This window comes from Xenopus laevis, chromosome 5S, assembly GCF_017654675.1.
Source record: "Xenopus laevis strain J_2021 chromosome 5S, Xenopus_laevis_v10.1, whole genome shotgun sequence".
NCBI classification, from domain to species: domain Eukaryota; kingdom Metazoa; phylum Chordata; class Amphibia; order Anura; family Pipidae; genus Xenopus; species Xenopus laevis.
Genome location: NC_054380.1, coordinates 57,178,311 through 57,194,367, shown reverse-complemented (window position 1 = coordinate 57,194,367; position 16,057 = coordinate 57,178,311).

Here is a 16,057-nt window from a genome sequence, read left to right as displayed (position 1 = left end):
GGCCACACGGCGCGATTTTGCCGCGATTCTGCGCTGGGCGAGTTGCGAGTTGCGATTCTTTTTCTACTGTCGCCCGGAAACGCCCAGCGAGGCAACTTCGGGCGACAATAGAAAACGAATCGCCGCGTGTGAATTAGCGCAGCGATTTCGCCGCGATTTGCATTGACGCCAGCGCCAAAGTTAACAAAGCTATTTCGGCTTAAAAACCGCAGCAACTCGCAACTCGCCCAGCGCAGAATCGCGGCAAAATCGCGCCGTGTGGCCCTAGCCTAAGAAGTGATCGAAGGTGTCATAATCTTTTGGAGCAAACATAACAACTTTTTTTTCCACATTGGCGCAATCTTGGTCTTCCACTGTCGGAAGTGGTCGCTAAACAGAAACATGGTCGTATGCACTTATAAGATTGTTATTTTTGCAGATATTTTCATGTCTAATAGAAGCCATATAATTTACTTTGGGTCATAGATATCTAATCAGGATAATATTTCACCCCCCACAAGCTAAATATTTGGTTGCCAGGGTACAAATTATCTTAGCAACCATGCACTGGTTTGAATAAGAGACAGGAAAATTACTAGGAGAGGCCTGAATAGAAAGATAAGTAATAAAAAGCAATAACATTAAATTTGTAGCCTTATGGAGCATTTGTTCTGAGAAGGGGTCAGTGACCCCCATTTGAAAGTTGGAAAGAGTCAGAAGATAAAGACAAATAATTATATAAAGATAAAAAATAAGTAATGACAATCAATTGAAAAGTTGCTCAGAATGGGCCATTCTATAACATACTAAAAGTTAACAGAATGGTCAACTACTCCTTTAAACGTGATTTCTTTTTTTTTCTGTAATAATAAAACAGTACATTGTACTTGATCTAAACTGAGCCTGTTGGGTTTATTTCACATTTACATGATTTTATAGTAGACTTAGGGGCCCATTTACTTAGCTTGAGTGAAGGAATAGAATAAAAAAAACTTAGAATTTCGAATGATTTTTTTGGCTACTTCAACCATCGAATTGCCTACTTCGACCTCGAATCAAACGATTCGAACTAAAAATCATTTGACTATTTGACCATTCGATAGTCGAAGTACTGTCTCTTTAAAAAAAACTTCGACCCCCTGTACAGGAAGGTCCCCATAGGCTTTGTTACAATTTTTAGGTCGAGGAAAAATCGTTCGATCGATGGATTTACATTCGACAGTCGAATATTGAGGGTTAATTAACCCTCGATATTTGACCCTATGTAAATCTGCCCCTAGAAGTATGAAGATCCAAATTACCCCAGGACTCAAGCATTCTAGATAACAGCCCCATACCTCTATATATATCTTGTACCTGAAAGTTCTTTTCCTGTCTTTTTTAAGCATTTTTACAGGTATATGTCTTGTCTGCTCTGTTATACAAGTCACATATGAGATCTCCGTGATATGTCAGATCCAGCACTAATGATCTGTACAGCTAGAATTTCCACAAGAAAGTATTATTCTTTTTAGGTGTTAGATGTACTTTCTTCTATTATTTTCAATAACACAACTGGCACTTTTATTATATATATTAAGGTATCTATTGCATATTGTAACGTGTATGTTAAAATTCGGTGGAACCAATGAAAAAACTGTTGCACGTCATATTTGGTATAGTTTAATTAAAGCCATTTTCAAAATGGCGGACAGCCGGCAACCCTACTCTGAAAGATGTTTTGTGATTAATTTCTTCAGCAAAACCCAGCAAGCAGCCAACCTTTTTAGAAATAAAAAGATCTACGTATAACAATAAGGAGCAGATATATCAAGGGTCGAATTGAAAATTTGAATTTTTAAATTAGAATTTCGACTTTAATTTAGTGTAAATTGACTAGAGAATAGTCCAAATTCAATTTGTGTTTAAAAATAAATTAGAATTTCGGAATATATTATGTACTGTCCCTTTAAAGAACAAGGAAAGGTTGAAATGAAGTGTAATGCATTTTAACTGCACCTTCATAAAGTTTTCGTAGAACTTACTGCTTCCTCTATCAGTGTTTTCCTTCCCTCTGTATGCTGCTCCATTCAAAACCTTCCGGCAGCACTAGGGTGACGTCACCAAATTCTTCGCATTCCATCCTATGCCCCCTAAGTAATATCATTTGGGAAGAGAGGCTCCATCCTTATGCCACTGTTCTTTTAATAATATGGCCCAGGTTCAATTCAGTTATTGGTTATTTTTGTTTGTAGTCTTGTATGTCCACTGTATACACCCATTTATAGTACATGTGCAGGATGTGTTATCCGGAAACCCGATATCCAGAAAGCTCTGAATTACAGAAAGTCTTCCATAGACTCCATTGTAATCAAATAATCCACATTTTTAAAAAATATTTCCTTTTTCTCTGTAATAATAAATCAGTACATTGTCCAAAGCAAGATATGATTAATCCTTATTGGAAGCAAAATCAGTGTATTGGGTCTATTCAATGTTTACATCATTTTCTAGTAGACGTAAGGTATAAAGATGTAGGTTAAACAAAGATCAGTTATCCAGAAAACACCAGTCCGCAAGCATTCTGGATAACAAGTCCCATGCCTGTACAGTGCTGTTCTAAATATGTGTTAATAATAATATTAATAACACATTCTACAAACTGTATTTTACAAACATTTGAAGGGAAAAGTGCACCTAAATACAAAAATATATCAATATGTCAATAGGTCTCCACTGGAACAACAATATAACATTTTCTGTTCTATAAAAGACTAGTGTCCAGGCTGCCTTCTCTGTACAACTTCATAATACATACAAAAGTGTAGAGGTGTTATTAATACAGGTATAGGCCCTGTTATCTAAAATGGTTGGAACTGGGTGATTTCTGAAGTGTTCTTTCCATAATTTGGATCACCCTACTTTGTCAATTAAAAATAAATTAACTAGCAAATAAACCCAATAGGATTGTTTTGCATCCAATAAAAAATCATTTAATCTAAGTCAGGGTCAAGCACAAGGTACTGTTTTATTATGACACAGAATAAGGAAATAATTTTTAAAAATGGGAATTAGAATCAGAAGTCAATGAAAGCAATGGGAAAAATTCAGGTTGCAAAAAAATTAACTGGAGACTGGTCCAGAGAGCAGATCATGTTAAACTAGGCAGAAATGAATGTTCCAGGTACACATTATCTCTTGGAAAGGTATCTCTGGGGATTTTGCTATCACGGATAAGTAGATCAAAGTCCAGGAGCATGTATGGGTGTGTTCAGTGGAGGACATGGCAAATAATGTTGCATATTTTTGGAATGTGTCATTCAGTGGTTAATAAAGACTAACATATTGGTGAAGGATCAAATCCATCTTGCTGTTTACAAGTCAGTAAAGGCTAAAATGTATTTTTCAAAGAAAAAAACAGTTTAATTGCTCAAAATTATTATGACACAATGGCAATGATTTATTGCCATGCAAATCCCTTTGATGCTGTTATTTCATAGAGTTTGTGTTAGAATGGCAGCTGGTTGTGTTTATGAGACATTCTTAGTATGAAAAACATTGTGCCTTGAAGTTTTAGAATTCAAGCAACCTTGCAGTTTTAACTATTTTTGTGTTTTTTTAATTAACTTTAATCTTGTCAGTGACAATTTAACAGCCAGAACAGCCATTGAATATGAGGCTCGAAATATCATTATTAATTTCTACTGACCCGGAGGGTGTAAAAATAATAACATAATGACTATAATTAAAAAATATAAAGGATAATTGCAATCTGGAGAGATAGTTTCCACTATGTGGATTTTTAAAACGTGGTTTTCCTTTATAAATGTCCACTGGAATTCCAGAATGACTATCGGGGAAAGAATGGGGCCTTCAACAGCTAATACCTGGTTTAAACACAATTGATCAGTTACATTGCAAAACTCAGTCTGTTTATATAAACTATAGTAGTGTTTCTGAAGCAAACTAATCAGTTTTACCAGTGCAGGGCAACAGTACATGAAATGTTTTATTTTAAAACACTTTAATTTGTTGGTGTTACTTTTCCTTTAAATGAACAGTATACATCTAAAAACACCTTTGCTAAAAAATTAGCATTTTAGCAATAAGCTGATCCTCACAGCAGAGAATTTTACTAGGGTCTAAAGCTGGCCATAGACGCAAAGATCCGATCGTACGAATCGTGGATTCGTACGATTTTCGGACCGTGTGTGGAGAGTCCCGACATTTTTCGTCCGTCGGAGATCGGTCGTTTGGTTAGAAAATTTCTGTCGCCTGCCGATAATATCTCTGCGTGTATTGCCGATCGTACGATTTTCAGAGGGAGACTGTCACTAGTGTTGTCAGACATAAGTATCGTACGATTGCTTTCAGGGGCAGAACATTGGGTGATCTGTTCTTATTTGATCGGAATGGTAAAGACTTTGATCTGAATGGTTAGTGGAGGGTCGGGAGATGGGAAAGTCCGATCGTACGTTGATTCATACGATCCGATCTTTGCGTCTATGGCCAGCTTAAGTTTCATGTAGTGGTACCATATTCATTTTTACCATAAAAAGGTGTAGAAGTTAATTTGTTTTCTGGCATATGTTGAAATGTTCAACTACGACCACCTTTTAGGAAAATCTGAAATAAATTTGGCACTAGTTAATAAATAATGCTTTGCTTTGATGTGTTATTTTTGTATATATTCATCTGGTTTGACTGCTTGCTCATAGAAAGTTCAATTACTTTGAAGAGCTGTGTAAGACATGTCATAAGAATGATACTCTAATTTGTCTAACACTAAATAAATAAACAAACACTTAATTTAACCGGTGTCATTTGTTCTACATACAGTAGATAAATAGTCCCGGTTATATGTATTGTTGTGTAGATATCTTGTACGATGGGCAAGTTTTATCCTTAAACTAGTCACTGAAAAATTGGATTACAACAAACATATCTGATTAATTTCCCCAACAATCAACCTCTAATCAACACTTACAAGTATATTTTCTATATAATAATACATCCAAGATGTATTTTAGATGGTAGAATCAGTCCATTATCATTACTGGTCCCCGGAGACAGTTTTGCTTTCAGTGCACCTATTATGCATCCCTGAATTAGTTATGACCCCCAATCACCAAATCTTTCTTTTTTGGTCATTGGTCCCTTTACATTACAATGTATTGCAATCCCAGACTTTTATGTCATTAGCAACAGCCCTGCAAACTTGTAATTTATGAGAAAAGTTGTCCAGAATTGTCTTAATGACCAGATGCTCAGTAAATGTGTTTTGTATAGATCTTGTTCATGCTATATGCTCTTTAAGTCTGAACACACCATAAGGGGTGTTGGACAGTTTTTCCAAAGCTATGTACTGTCTAAAAAATACAGTACATCTAGTAATTTGTGCTTTTTCTTTTTTGGAAGGTAACTTCACCTGCCTTTTCAACAAATCTGTACTGGTTGTGAGTATACACAGATCTTCTTCATACACAGGCTGACCCAAAACAAACCTTATTTAAAGAGAAAATACAGCTGCTCAATGTTAGAGCCACCAGACCATTAGGACAAGGAAGTCAGGAAAAAGGAGGAAATTGGCACTGTGCAAAAAGCGAAATTCCAATAGCGAGTTATCCAAAGGGTTCTGAGAATCAGTATCACAGGCACAGGTACAATTCCCAGAATATTCAGAAACAAAGATTGAGACAGCTATTTCAGACAAAATAGTACAACCGGGAACTTTACTAAGCAAGAGCTATGATCAAACATTGAATCTGAAGCCAACATAGGATATAGACATGCCACAGTGTAGTAGCAATTGTGTCACTGAATCATATTGATTGCAGTGTGAACTTACACTGATCCCTTTGATACACCACCCCAAAATAGTAAATTAAATTCTCTGTACCCTAAACCAATGCTGGGGGGATAATGAGGGCTCAGAATCAGACTTTGTGATATGGGATACAGCTAAGGCCGTTGTATGGGGTACCTATATTTCATTAAAGGGATACTGTCATGGGAAAAAAATAATTTTTCAAAATGAATCAGTTAATAGTGCTGCTCCAGCAGAATTCTGCACTGAAATCCATTTCTCAAAAGAGCAAACAGATTTTTTTTTTATATTCAATTTTGAAATCTGACATGGGGCTAGACATATTGTCAATTTCCCAGCTGCCCCATGTCATGTGACTTGTGCTCTGATAAACTTCAATCACTCTTTACTGCTGTACTGCAAGTCAGAGTGATATCACCCCCTCCCTTTTTCCCCCCAGCAGCCAAACATAAGAACAATGGGAAGGTAACCAGATAGCAGCTCCCTAACACAAGATAACAGCTGCCTGGTAGATCTAAGAACAGCACTCAATAGTAAAAACCCATGTCCCACTGAGACTCTTTCAGTTACATTGAGAAGGAAAAACAGCAGCCTGCCAGAAAGCATTACTCACCTAAAGTGCAGGCACAAGTCACATGACTGGGGGCAGCTGGCAAATTGACAAAATGTCTAGCCCCATGTCAGATTTCAAAATTGAATATAAAAAAATCTGTTTGCTCTTTTGAGAAATGGATTTCAGTGCCGAATTCTGCTGGAGTAGCACTATTAACTGATGCGTTTAAAAAAAAAACATGTTTTCTGATGACAGGATCCCTTTAATTAAGTCAGTTAGACAGTAGACTGAACTGGAAGTAACATATGCCCAATCGGAGCTAGTTAAAGCCGAAAAAGCCTTGGCCAAATCTCCTACAGTAGATAAGAGGGCTAAGATGGAATAAGCTCAAAGACTTTTGGACCATTTATATATTGATAAATACTCCCAGAAAGAACTATATAAAAATGCTGCCTGGTTTGACAAAGGTGATAAAAATGGGAAATTGTTAGCCATGCTGGCAAAGGGGGCTATCCCACACACAGTAATACGGGGGGTATGTAATGCTAGAGTTGGCCAATATATTTGGGAGCTATTACCAAGCCACATATTCAGCCCCACCGACCTAAACTTGGCATTACTCACAGCATACCTAAACCTACTTGATTTACCCCAGTTGTCAGAAGATCAATGGGCGCAATTAGATGCTGATATATCTCAAGAGGAGGTAAACAATGCAATGAAATACCTTCCCTCTAGTAAAACACCTGGACCTGATGGTATCCCCAATGACTGGTACAAGGTACGCAAGGATTTCCTTACCACCAAACTATGTAATTGGTTTAACAAGGTTACAAAAGACACAGCACTTCCTGACTCATGCTACCAAGCCTACATTACTCTGATTCCTAAACCAGGTAAACCGCATGATAGATGTGATTCGTACAGACCTATATCACTTTTGAATTGCGATTTGAAAATATTTACTAAAGTTCTCTCCAATAGACTCAAATAGGTTATAGAAGAACTAGTACACCCAGACCAGACAGGATTTATGCCACAAAAATCCCCTGACATCAATCTGAGACGCCTTTATACAAACCTGGTACTTAAACATGACAATGTAGGTCAGAGAGTAGCAGTGTCTCTAGACACTGCCAAGGCGTTTGACACGGTTAGTTGGCCATATCTATGGGAGGTATTAGCCCAATATAACATAGGACCCCGATTCAGAGACTGGAACAGGGAAATATATGCGCACCCGCAGGCAAAAGTTCTAGGAAATGGAATATTCTCTAACACCTTCCTGTTGGAAAGGGCTGTTCCCTTTCGCCCCTATTATTTGCACTGGCAATTAAGCCATTAGCAATAACGATTACAGCTAACCCACAAGTTGAAAGGCTCCAAAAAAGTGTCACTCTATGCAGATGACATATTGATATACCTGGCAAACCCTAACAGTGCATTAGCAACGCTTCTGCAAATATTAACCGGATTTGGGGAATTCTCAGGTGTTAAAGTCAATGAAAATAAGTTGGTCATCTTTCCCATTGACCCCTTCACAGAGAAGAGACCTCAAAATGTAGGTAATCTACAAGCAGTAAAACAATAAATTCAGCAGCACTCCGATATGTGATTCAATTGTTTATTCGTGCCAAGGTATCTACAAGTAGTAGATACCTTTAAGTTCCTGTGAATAGTAATACAGCCGAATTTACAAAAATATTCCAGTCTTAACCTAGATCCCATAGTCAGGTCCTTTGAGGAAAAACTAGAGACTTGGCAAGCCCTCCCACTCTCATTACCTGGTCGGGCGAACATATTTAAGATGGTATTTCTACCAAAATTTCTATATGTCCTCCATAACTCTCCTGTCACTCCACAAGCCTGCTGGTTTAAACGGGTCAAAAGTCTTATAAGAAACCTCCTTTGGGCAGGTGGACACCCGCAGCTTGCATTTAAGACAATCTGCGCCCCTATAACGGGAGGAGGATTGGCCCTCCCTGATCTTAAACTATATTACTTAGCTAGTCAGCTAGTGTTCGCACACTGGTGGATTAACCCAACACTGGATAACCAAGCTACCATTCTTGAGGCAACAGTTGTGGGTTCCTTTGAAGCTCTAGCTAGATCATTGTATAGAGGTCCATCCCAACATTACACCGCCACAACTCCCATGCTTACAGTAACCCGAGCATACCAAAAAGCCCTAAAAATGGTGATGGGCACCTCCCAGACATGGTCTATTTGGACCCCTCTGTCGGGCAATACCAACCTACCCCACTTTCAACTCATATCGGTCAGTTGCTGGGCCAATCATGGAGTCAAAACTATAAAAGATATCATAGTAGGTGGTGACATTAAACAATTCCCAGTCCTACAGCAAGAATATAATCTCCCTTCTAGGATGTTATTTCGCCATCTTCAACTCAAACATGCTTTCCTATCGCAATTTCCTGATAGACCAATACTAACCAAAGAAACAACATTGGAAAAGTATCTACTTAAACCAAGCCTGAAAAAACCACTATCACTAAGCTATACAATTCTTTTGCAGGCAGGTCCTGATCCGATGGACAAGCCTAAACAAAAATGGTTAAGGGACATTCCAAAAATAGAGGATGATATGTGGAAAGACGCTCAAAAACAAATTCCTGAATTGACCGTGTCCACAAAAGACTGGTATATACAAGTCAAATTTTTGAACAGGGTATACTATACCCCATACAGGCCAAAATGCATAACAGCAGTAGGGACATTCTTCCACCTGTTCTGGGAGTGCGCAGAAATACAACAGTTCTGGAAAGAGGTTATACAATACATGACAGTAGAACTTAACCTGCCTAATACACACTCCCCCCTGATATGCCTTTTGGGAGTCCTGAAAGATTCTAACATGGACTCTTACACGAGACTAGGCTATTTACAATTGTTATATTATGCCAAAAAGTCAATATTACTTCACTGGAAATCTATGAAAACCCCCTCGCTCAATTTTTGGAAAAAAATAATTAATGATTCTTTACCAAACAGAAACTTACATATGTACCCAGAGGCTGCCCAAAAAAGTTTTATGCAGTGTGGGGTACCTGGGTAGCAGTGCAAAGATAATAAAGTGGTGTATAGATACTTAATCATATAGAGGTGTAACTCACTTGGCCCCACCTTCTATGGCCCTTGAGAATCTTTCTCTTTCCTTTCCTTTCCTTGCTCTTCTTTCTCTTTCCTTTCTAAGGTGTATAACTTGTTGTTTCTGTTTATTATGAAAACTCAAAAAATAAAATCTTTAAAAAAAAAAAAGTGGTTTAAAGTAGGATCCCATTGTTATTGAGCATATAAAGCCATTTTGTTGGTGATCTCTCCTGTGGGATAGCGTGCATACTGCCCAGGACCTTGTGCACCATTTGTGTCGTCACTGCTGACTGAATTGGGATCTCCCAGTCTTGGTTGCAGAAGGGGTGCTTGCTTGTTTGCTCAAATGGTAACATATATCTTTTTCTTCTCTTATCTGTAATAAAACCTTTGCTTATATGTAGGTGTTGTGTGTTAATTGTTTCCGAGAGACTTATAGAACCACAAGCAAAACAGTTGCCAAACTGTTTCCTTTCTATCACAGGCCAGCTACAATATTGTCAACTATGCAAGATGGCTACATGTAAAATATTAAGTGAGGACATAATGTCACAAACAGCTAATGTGTAGTGTAGTGAAGAAAAAGCACACCTAAAGGGGGGTCCGGCTGTGCTGCACTCTTTGAATTATCCGGGCCCCCCTTGAGAGCGCCAAACCGCTGAAGTAATAAAAGTCAAGATTACTTAAAATCATGTAGTCTGCATGCATACAGTATATTTGTATATCTTGTATATCTTATTATCTGCCCTGTCTGCTAAGTTTCCAGTCAATTATTTGACTTTCCTAGTTTTTCTTCTGTTTATGAAATATGTTTATCTATTGTAATCAAAACATTTTTCAACAAGAGCTACTGTATATTCATAAATATAGAATGCCAACTGTGCTTAAATTATTGTACAATACAAAAATCCCTTGCGCTGGAGGAACAAATTTGTGGAACATGTCTAGAATGCCAATTCCAGCAAACCTTGTGAGCACTGGCATTGTAGAAATACAACTTTTTTGCTTTACACAGAGTCTTTAAAACCAAAAAGGAAGTGTGTGTTGCTACCATGTTCACAATTGTTCTAAATGCATATGGACCCCCTTTGTTATGAAATCAAATGGTTATGTTGGCACAGGCCTGTGAAAATTTTGTTGATATTGGTATCACTATAAAACACTATCTTGTTATGGCAACAAAACACATTCAGAACACTACTGCTTATAGTCAATAGTCAAAACAAAAATAATCTGTCAGAATTAAATCTGTCCTCATTCAATTTAACAGTACATGAAAAAGCTTAAAGGTCCATGTTGTAGTAAAAACAGCTCAATTATAAATAAATAGGTCTATTCAGAAAAATATATCTTATTTATGGGTATGCTGGGTTGTAGTGCAACAGGTGAAGGCCTAGAGGTTACATATTCATATCCCATCCATATTAAACAATATATATTCTACATTAAAACAGGAAAATCAGAAGCTTGCCAGAGTCATGCCTTTGATCCACCAATGCTACGCCTGGATCCACCCAAACTATGCACCTTTAACATAAGCACCACACACTTTTGTATCTGACCAGGCCCCATTCTTTGACAAGACCTATGACAGGACTGCTGCATATCCCTCCCTTTATGAAAGCCCTGCTGGGTGCAGAACAAATCTTACAGTTTATTATTATATCTAATGATTTTGACTATATTTCTCCATATTCTCTTCACTAGACTTGGTCTGAGCTTATGTTATTGTGTTGTTGGGTTATAATAGTAAGGAAAAGAAGTTCAGAAAAGGATGCTCTTTTCCTTGGCAAGAGTTAGAGAGAAGGGAGAACTTGGTGAATTTTTTCAAAAATCTAGGGTTCTAATTGAAATCTCTTTCAAGTGCCATCCTTGCTATTCTCTAGCCTATCTAGACTGTAAACTGGTCCTCTGACTGAGTGAGATCCTAATAAAGTGAGGAAAAAGTGTAATTCAAATGACTGCAATTCTGCGCTTGATCTTTCCAATAAGGAAAGGATTTTGATATTGGCATTGGTTGTAGCTCCATACTCACTTAACTCGTTCTTGTTCCACACCACAGCTAATGGGGCAGATTTACTAATGGGCGAAGTGGCCGTCGCTAGTGAAAACTCACCATAAATCCCATCCACAGGGACAGTGCCAATTTATTAACAGGCGCAGAGGACAATTCGCTAGCGAAAGAGACCATCGCTAGCGCAGTTTTGTGCCTTTTCGCTAGGTGTATTTTTGCTCAGACAAGCTATCATTACTTCGCAAATTATCTAAAGTGTGAATTCTACAGAACCTTACCCATCCTTGGCATTCTCCAGCACCTATCTAGACTGTAAACTGGTCTTTTTAGTGTGGTCTTAATAAAGTGAGGAAAAAGTGTAATTCAAATGACTTCAATTTTGCACTTGATCTTTGCAATAAGGAGGGATTTTCCATTGTCTTCTTCAGTATTCACCAGGCCAGGACCTTATCTCTGAGTGTAATGTTGATGAAACACAAAAAATTAACTAGTTTAACTATTTGAATTAGTGTGAGCATATTAGAGAATATTTAATTGATTGTATTTGCAACATTTCTTATTTCAGTATGCTGAAGCTTATATAAAATTTTAATTTTCGAGATAATTCCCCTTTAAGGACTGAAGCCCAAAACAGCACTGCATACTCCAAGTGAGGCCTTACCAGGGACCTATAAAAGGCAAAAAAATGTTTTCATCAATTGAGTTAATGCCCTTTTTTATGCAAGACAGTACTCTATTTGCTTTAGTAGCCATAGAATGAGAATTAGACAACTTGTTATCTACAAAAACCCCTAGATCCTTCTCAGTTAAGGAAACTCCCAACACACTGCCATTTAGTGTATAACTTGCATTAATATTATTTTTCCCAAAGTGCATAACCTTGCATTTATCAACATTGAACCTCATTTTCTACTTCGCTGCCCAGTTTTCCATTCTAGTCAAATCTCTCTGCATAGTGGCAGCATCCTGCATGGAACACAATTTAGTATCATTAGCAAAAATAGAAAATGGTACTTTCAAAGCCCACCTCCAGGTCATAATAAACAAGTTAAAAAAGGCAAAGGACCAAGTCCAGATCCCTGCAATACTCCACTAACAACACTAGTCCAATTAGAAAATGTTCCATTTACCACCACTCTTTGTAAACTATCCTTCAGCCAGTTCTGTATTGAGGTACAAAAACTAGTATGTTCTAGGCCAATACTCCTTAATTTAACCATTAACCTTCTGTGTGGTACTGTATCAAAAGCTTCAGCAGTCCAAGTAGATTACATCCACTGCCATTGCACAGCCGAGGTTCCTGCTCACCTCCTCACAAAAGGTAATTAAACTATTCTGGCAAGATCTGTTATGTGTAAAACCATGATGGCACAAACTCATAGTATTATGATTTGCAATGAAGTCAAGTATTTTATCCCTTATTACCTTTCCTAGCACTGATGTCAAACTAATCTCATAAACAATTATAATTTTGAGGCTGAGTACGGGATTCCTTTTTGAATAGCGGCACCACATTAGCAATTCACCAGTCTCTCAGCACCATGCCAGACCTCACTGAATGCTGAAAAATTAATTAAAGAGGTTTGGCATGTGAGCAATGCATCATTAGCTGTATTACTAGAATTGGGACTAGATTTGCCTCCTCATATGTGTAGACAGACAAAAAATAACAGTTTTCTCATCGGCCAACTGACCCCTCTCTGATAGCAAGGGTCACTATTTACATATTTAAAAAAATTTTGGATTCATTTTACTTCTCACTGCAATACCCTTTTTCATCTTCTTTTTGGTTATCGGATACCTTTTTTGCATGATTTAATGGCCTCCTTATATGTTACAAAAGTTTCAGCTGTTCCGGTATACTTGAAAGCCTTACAAGCAAGACTTTTCTTACCAACCTCAACACCAACACTTCTTTCAAACCTCAAATGTTTTGTTTTGTGACAATGTTCCTTTCTTACATGGGGAATAAACTCACATTTATATTTATTAAGAAGCATTTTAAAGACCTCCCATTTTCCTCCTGTGAAAAGCAATTCCTAGTTAATATGTTGCAGAGAGTGTTTTAGTTACTCCCTTATAGAGTTGTTTATGCAACTTAATCTCAATCACTATACCCTAAAGTTCAGCAATGAATAGTGTAGTTTAGTAAACTAAGCAGTTTTTATTTTAGCAGACTTAAGGTATGGTGATCCAAATTACTGAAAAACCCAGAGGTCTTAAGAGTTCCAGATAATACGTATACCTATAAAATGAATAGCTTGTGTACAAAATTCCATATCACTTTTACTCCTTATGTACATGTGAAGTTCGGATTTCAACTGTGGGACTTTAATGTGGGAAAAAGTAAATTGGGGGATGGCAAGCTTTGATCGGGTGTAAACTGAGAGCACCCCTTCACATAATGGACCATCCCAATGCCTATTCTACTGCTCAGAGCAGCAGCCAGGTTTAGCTCTGTCCCTTCCTTCTGTGAGGCACTTCCTGCTCCTCAACTGTGTGATTCTGTTAAAGGTTCTAATAAAAAAGTACTCCAACTCAGACCTGGTGAATTCATGTACAAATCAATGGCAGATGTCCCATTTACAATTGGAAGATATCCTGATCTGTGCTGGGTTTCGTTCAATAATCCAACGAATTTGTGGTTTTCATGTGTCAAATCTGAAAAATTGGGCTCCGCAGGCTGTGCCCATCAATTTCACTCTCCTCTCCTGCTGAAACCAATTACTGCCCCTATTTACTGTGTATGATAATCTTTAACCCCACAATGGTACCCTTTCCTTAAATCATCACCATACCTTAAGTACCTGCTGTTAAAAATCCAATAGGATTATTTTGCCATCAATATGGGTTTATGCAGCATGTTTACCATCAAATACAAGTTGCTGTTTTATCAGTCAAATCAGTTGCTTGCTTAACTCTGTGGGCAGATGCATGCCTGTATTTCTGATAATGGGTGTTGACTGTCAAATAAAAAGCCATCCCTTTTTCCCTACCTTAAATTTTTTTATGTAGTAATCAAAAGTACCTGATCCAAATTAACATAATGAATTCTTATAGGAGGCAAAACCAGCCTAATTGGTTTATTAAATGTTTAACTTATTTTCTAGTAGACTCAAGGTATGAAGAGCAAAATTACAGAATAAACACCAGTTCCTGAGCATTTTGCATAACAGGTCCCATACCTATATATCATTTTTACTGCAATTTTGCAGTGTTGGTATCACATGGTAAGGATGCACTTAAAATTTGTACAACAGAAGGTCCCTAAGCCTGATGTTGGGTTACTTTGGGCAACATGTAAATGAAATTGAGGAGTCTGATAAACAGCCCTTTAAGGTGTTCAATCAAATAGAAAAGACTCTAGCACCAACAGTCAAAATTCAATGAAGGAGAAGCAAGCTCCTATGACTACCGCAGTAGACGAGGTATTTAAACTTTATTCTACTGTATATACTGTAACTTACTCTAAGGTCACTTTTCCTGACTTCACTTTTTTCTCTGTAAAGTAGATTAATGTGGATTCTCAAGTTTTAAAGATTGGCAAACACTGGTTGATTTGTATTATGTATGATATGTGATTTCCTCTACCATTCTTAGGTTTTCATTGTCTCTTTTTTTTGGTAAATCAAAGAGGAGGGTGCTTGATGTCATATTTTGACAGTTGCCTTAGATGACAACATAAGGTGAAATAATGTTATATAGTAGAAATATTCACTTAAGTGCAGAAGTTTTTGGTTTGTTTTTTTACTTTGACTGATATACATCTGTGGTTTCATCTAGAGCTAATTAGGTTACCAAAATGTTTCTAGACTGTGGGAGGAAACCGCAGCAGCTGATGGAAACATAGAGTGCCCTGTTGAATCCAATAACAGAGTGCTAAATGTAGAAACTGCACAACCATGGTTATTATATATTTAATGGGGACCCCATATTGTTGAAAAATCTGAGCTGCATACTTAAATTTCAGGTTCTTTGATCACCCAAACCACAATGGGATATGAGCATTTAGGTAAGAGTGACATCTAAAGATAGTTAGCATCCATACATACACACTCTCACAGCAACCCTCCATTCACTCACATAAACTATATGTGTATATATATATATATATATATATATATATATATATATATATATATATATATATATATATATATATATATATATATATATATATATATATATATATAATATATATATATATATATGCCAATATCTATACTAATTGTAGATTTTAGTATCACTATAGCCTTGGATAATATGCTTGTCCAAGAAAACATCCAAGCCCCTCTTAACCCTTTAAGTGCCAGCAGAATTGACCAATTTGGTTACGCGAAATGCCAGACGTTTTTGAAACATTCTGTGCTCTCTCACTTTAGGGGCATTTTCTGAGGGGAAACCTATAGTTCAGCTAGGAAAACTATACATTGTTTTTTTCGGGAGAAACTGAGCTTTCTAAATCTGCCTGAGTTTTCTTGTATTTCCACCTCTGCAAAAAGATTTATAGTGCTAAATACAAAAAAAAAATGAAAAATTCCTATTTTTCACAATATATGAACTTATACCTGAAAAATATTTCATTTTACGCATG